The following is a 6,605-nucleotide window of genomic DNA, read 5'->3' as shown; positions in this document are numbered from 1 at the left end:
CTTCTTTCTATTCTGTCAATGACCGTTTCTGTAGCATTCATGTTATTTCTTATAGATTCGTTGGTCTTCTTTTCCTGCCTTGATTTTCTAGCACTTCTTCTCAAATAATCCATTTCAACTGCCAACAATCTTCTCTTCAGGTCTGCAATAATTGTCCATACTTCATAGCCGTAACAAAGAACTGATTTACCCATGGTTTGCTCTATTATTTTTTTGTTTGTTTTGGAAATGTTGCGATCCCACCATAAGGAGTTCAGACATCCTATAATTTTACGTCCATGATTAATTCGGTGTTTAATTTCGGTTTCTCCCAAGCCGTTCTTTGCAATGAGTGCACCTAAATATTTAAATTTTTCCACTTGTTTGATTTTAACGTCCTCGTCTATCAATACTTCAAACCTTGCATCTGAATTGATAACTAAATATTCTGTTTTCTTCATGCTGACTTGTAACCCCCATTTTATATATTCTCTGTATAGACGCTTTATGTAAAGTCTAGATCATAAGAATCTTGAGCTAGGTCATCCTCAAACTTCAGGGAGAACAGTACGTCATTTCCTATGGGGATTCCCATTCCCTGGCAGTGGTTTTTCCAATTTTAGAAGGCTGCCTCAATATATAAATTAAACAGTAAGGTGACATACTGCATCCTTGTTTCAGTCCTTTAGTTACTTTTATTGGTTCTGATAGTCTATTTCCGATTTTTATGTAAGTAGTGTTATCCCTGTATACTTCTGTGAATATTTCTAAAAGGTATGGACTAATGTCGAGTTTTTGTAATGCTTGCCACAATTTAAGTTTTGGAACTGTATCACACGCCTTTTCTGGGCCGATGAAGGCTAGATGTACTTCGGTACCAACCGCTATTATTTTTTCTATTAATTGTTGGAGTATAAACAAGGTATCAGTGCAAGATCAAAGATCAAAGGTTCAAACGTCAATAAACTTATTTTAACCTTCAACTGCGGCTTATTCCCATTAAAATAGTAATTAGATCTTATCTGTGTCATTGGCCCCGTTGGTGATCCTCTTCTTTCTTTTTAATGACTGCTCGGAAGTAATTGTGAACACTATTCCATCCCTCCGTACTTCCCGTCATCTTCACGATCATCTCTCTTACAGTCACAGGGTTCATACCTATTTCTTTATACATTCTGTTTATCTCCACTGTATATCTGTTACACTTCAGCATTGTGTGAGTAACAATGTCGGAATATTCGCAGTATAGGAATTTATCTGTATCTGTCTTTCTGAACCTAGAAGATACTCTACTCAGTCCCATAGGTTCAGGATCAGCATCTTGGTCCACTGGGCAAGATCTTCCTTGTTGTTCCACTCTTCTTGTCATCTTTTTATTAATCTTTCCCTTTCTTCTTTTTTTTATAGCTGTTGTCAAATGCTCTTTCTCTCATAGAGATGTCTCTTTTCTGCTGCTAACACGTGCAGAGGAACACATCCGGTGATAGTCCATAAGGCCGCCGGAGATACAGTCCTGTAGGCGCATGCTACTCGCAACAGACTCGTTCTGTCTATTTTTGCCATAAGCCTAATATTAGGTATTTATATCTAAATATAATGAAAAATATTATTAATTATTGTATATTAATTTTTGTGTATTTATACAATAATTATTGTGTTCTACATATTTAAAGTGGTAATTTAATTATTCAATTAGCGTTTTGGATTTTTTGTATTGTGTGTGACAGACAAGTTACATTTTCCTACTATTCTTTATATATTTTTTACTTTATATACCCTGGGGGGGGGGGAGGTTAACCCCCAACCCCCCCCCCCTGGGTGCGCCACAGCATCTTTCGTGTATCTAGAATTGAATATAGGCCTCCATCATACCTCTACCTTTGTATATTGCTTGTGCTTCTTTTATCCAAATTAGCCAAAACAGTTTTTTAGGAACCATAGTTTTTAAAAATAATAGGACCATACGCAGAACAGCAGACAAATGACAACGGACATGAATTGAGACTCTTTGATAACGAGAACAAACTAAAAATTACGAACACATTCTTCTAATATAAAATCTTCCATAAATATACATAATATGTTGGTCGATTCCTATAAATGCACTAGTACTATGATATAACTGTGGGGAGGCCTACTGGTTTTGTTATGGTTGAACCGAGAAATAAAGTTTTTTTATTGTTTGTATTGTTCTTTTCACCATGCCATTGCTACGAGGGTATTGTGGACTTGATGTTGTTACTTCAATATTATACATACGGACAAAATTTAAAAATTCATGAGAACTAAATGGAGGACTATTATCAGAAAATATTTCATAAGGCAGTCCATTAATAGCAAACATATTTTTTAATTGTGTTACAACACTGCTAGGCATTTTGTTCATTAGTTTGTTAACAATTGCAAACTTCGAAAAATAATCAATCACAACTAAATAGTCTTGTGAGGCTACTGTCATAAAATCAATACCAATTTTCTGCCAAGGTACTTCAGGTACATCATGTGATTTTAATGGCTCCCTACAGTTGCTCTTATAGATCATTTGACAAGTCAGATAGTTCAGAACAATTTTTTCTATATCCTTCATCAATCCCGGATAATAAATTACTTCTTGAGCCTTCTTCTTACATGATACTACACCCTGATGAGACTGATGTATAACATCAAAAAATTCACCCTTCAATTCTTCAGGGATGATTAACCTTTTTTTATAAAACAATACATTCTCTAATAAATATATGTCATGTCTATCAGACCAGAATTTTTTCACCTCCGAACGTACAGAGCTTTTATGCTCAGGCCACCCATTTAAAACATAACGTTTAACTTTTTGTTAAGATGGGTCAGTATCAATTGCATTTTATAATCTTTTTTCATTTTCTTTAGAATACACTTTCAAATTATTTTCATCATCTATAAAATTACTATGTATGGTTTTATTCAAAGGATCTCTACTTAAATTATCAGGAACTTTGAGATTCTTACCAGGAACATATTTGAGTGAAAATTTATATCTCATTAATTGCATTGCCAGTCTTTGGATCCTAGGTGAAATTTCATCTAAAGGTTTTTTTAACAAACCTAAAGAGGTGTGGGATCTGTTTCTATTTCAAAATATATGCCATAAAGATAGAATGAAAATCTTTCACATCCACACACTATACCAAGAAGCTCCTTTTTAATGTGGTTAAATCTCCTTTGGGTTGTAGTTAAAAGATATATTATGGTTCCCAAAAAACGTTATAATTCTTTTCGATTACTTGGTGGTGTCATTTTTGTAATGACTTCTGTGTTATCATGATCAGGTGAAATGCCAATATTACTAATCTGATGACCTAAAAATTTTACTTTTGTGTGACAAAATTTAGATTTCCCTAAATTCAAAGTTAAGAAACTCTGGTAAATTTTTTTTAAAACACATTTCAAATTTTTATCATGTTCACTTTTAGAATATCCAGAAATCAAAATATCATCAAAATACGTTATTGTTTCTGATACACTATCTAAAAGTTCGGACATATATTTTTAAAAATTTTCAGGTGCACAGGTATGGCGATAATATGGTAATCTCAGATATCTATAACGATCAAAAGGTGTAGTAAAAGTACATAAAAGTGAACTTACATAATTCAAAGGCAACTGAAGAAAAGCAGATGATGCGTCCAATAATGTGAAATAATTAGCCCCTGAAAGCTTAGCAAATAAAGTATCTTGAGTAGGAATTGGAAACCTTTCTCTTTTAACATATTTATTTAGATACACAGGATCCATACATATTCTAATATCAGATCCCTTATTTTTCGGAACCACAATATTTTGCCACAATATTTTCGGAACAATAGTTTTTTGCCATTCTGTGGGTTCACTAACTGGTACGATAAGGTTTTTACCTACTATATCATCAAGTTTATCTTTAACTTAGCCCCTTATAAATAAGAAAATGTGTAAAAAAATTTCATTCTTCACATTGAAATAGTTATAGTTACTTACTTAAATGTTTTTAACTTTGTATAGTAAATATTTTGTATTCCTTATTATATAATTTTTCATTCATAATTTCTTCCTTCTTTTACAGTCTTACATAAAAAATATCCAAACTTCAAGGTAACTTCTTTATTTATCAAAATAGTATCCCGCCAAAAAGAAATATCGTCAATTAGGGTTCCGAGACCAAAAAAAATTGGGAACCCCTGGATTAGACCATATCGATGTTTATCAAGAAAAACAAACAAGGTGTGGTGTATGTTATAAGCAGGCAGCGTTTAGATGTAACAAGTGCGATGTTGCACTTAACCTTAAATAATGTTTTGTAAGGTTTTATAATAACAAATAACTTTAATTTTTATACTTAGTACTATTTGTTGTATAATGAAAATATTGATCCTTAAATAGCTTATATTCCTACTGTTAGTTATAACATTACCTAATAACTCAAAAACGGCCAATCTAAATGACAACTTATATTTCTAAAACTTGTACATAATTGAAATAGAAAGCCATTCATAGCAGAATTTATTAAAAATTTTGAGGTAATGAGTTTCAGGAGTATCTGTGCTGTAAAACTATTATGCACGGAGCACATTACCAAAAAAGAAATGTTGAGAAAAGTAGGCACAGAGAAGCCACTTTTAAATACAATAAAATAAAAAAAAGTATTATAAGTTTGGGTAATTTGAAAGGTAATTTGAAAGAACTTAAGAAAGACATCGTAACTAAAATAAAGCAATGCAGAGTTAGATGGTTAGGTCAAATTTGGCGAGCAGGCGATGAGGCAGTGACATACGCAATGATAGAATGGAATCCAGGAGGAAAAAAGAGAAGGGGAAGACCGAGATCAAAGTGGCTGCAAGAAGTTGAAGAAGACCTCCAAAGGGTAGGAGTCAGAGAATGGAGAGGAAGAACTGGAGACAGGAAAAAATGGAGAGATATTGCCAAGAAGATAAGATAAACAAAAAAGACTGATCCACTTAAGAAATAGGATCTAGAAAGCATTTGTCGGTTTAACCCCACACTGGGGTGTATAGCCATTATATATATATATATATATATATATATATATATATATATATATATATATATATATATATATATATATATAATTTGAAAGGTTCAAAATAGTCCATTCCATATCCATTCCAACCTTTCCTTGCACTTTCCCTCCATTCCAATTCCAATACATTAATCAGTTTTAGGTTATCCTCCAAATTGTTATCCTACAAGAATCTGATTGTAGATATTTCTTTTTTTTCTATCAATTTCCTAGTTGTTTTGAGTCCTCTAACCCTTGGACATATCGCAGCCATATCAGACATTTCACTAATGAGTGGTACAGTATTTTCCTTTTTACTATTTCTTCGTTCTCAACATATTTCTTTCAGATATCCATAGTTGTTCTTTATCTTTTTTGTCATAAGTTAGATCTCACTGGTTTAATCAGAGTCCTGCAAATAATTATTTTAATTGTTTTATATTCTTATGGGGGAAAGCTACATTAGCTTCTCCAATGTTGGTAATTACATTGGCGAGTTGTTCACTGTGTTCAGCTAATCGGATTAGTTATTTGGTACTGCGTAATTCCTTTCCAATCAATCGATTTTGTACCGATCTTCTCTAAGAATATGCTCAAGTTCTATATAATAATTTGAAAGAGATTAAAAGGTAAACTGTAAGAAATTCATATAACCTTCTAAGCAATATCCAAGGCTGGTGTAAACTTTTGAATTCTTCTTCCTTATGTGCCATCTCCGCGACGAAGGTTGTCAATCATCATGGCTATTCTGATCTTAGATGCTGCCGCTCTGAATAGTTCGATTGATGTGCATCCGTACCATTCCCTCAAGTTACGCAACCATGAGATTCTTCTCCTTCCTATAGTTCTCTTGCCCTGTATTTTACCTTGTATAATTAATTGAAGTATGTTGTATCTTTCATTATGCATAACATGCCCTAAGTATTGCAACTTTCGGGTCTTGATGGTTTCCAATATTTCCATTCTTTTGTTGGCTCTTCTCATGATTTCGTTGTCTATTACATGCTCGGTCCATGATATCTTTCGGATTCTTCTATAAACTCACATTTAAAATGCTTTCAACTTTTTAGTATTCTACGCGTTAAGTGTCCATGCTTCTATCCCGTAAAGCAGGATCGAGAAAATATAACACCTTGCCAGCCTAACTCCCAAGTCAAATTGCAGTTCTCTTGCACAAAGTACCATTTTTTTTTGACCGTCTACTAACTAAACTCACCCCCTCTTTCTCCAACCGACGGGCCTGGGACCGCTCTTAGCGAGCATTACCATCTGACCCGTCAGCTATGCTCATAACTCCCATCTGTCGCTCTCCGTCTGCACTCCGTGATTGCTATAGCAACCCAGTCGCGCCACCCTACTCACGTCTGCACCGGACTTGATCTGTAAGGTAACCATCCTTGTGCAGAGCGATAGGCAGGAAGGAGCGACCGCGCCGCTATTTCAACCATCTTGAACTTAACGAGAAAGGTCAGAGAACAGGTATAAGCAACTCCAGATATTCATATTCCACCCCCGGGGGGTGGTACATTCATTTCCCCATCTACACTAGCCCATTACTTAGTAATAGGCTGCTCCAAAAGTAGATACACAGCGTACA

The sequence above is a fragment of the Diabrotica undecimpunctata genome, chromosome 7 (genome assembly GCF_040954645.1).
Source record: "Diabrotica undecimpunctata isolate CICGRU chromosome 7, icDiaUnde3, whole genome shotgun sequence".
NCBI lineage: Eukaryota > Metazoa > Arthropoda > Insecta > Coleoptera > Chrysomelidae > Diabrotica > Diabrotica undecimpunctata.
The sequence above is the reverse complement of the archived record's forward strand: the minus strand, read 5'-3'. Positions refer to the sequence as shown.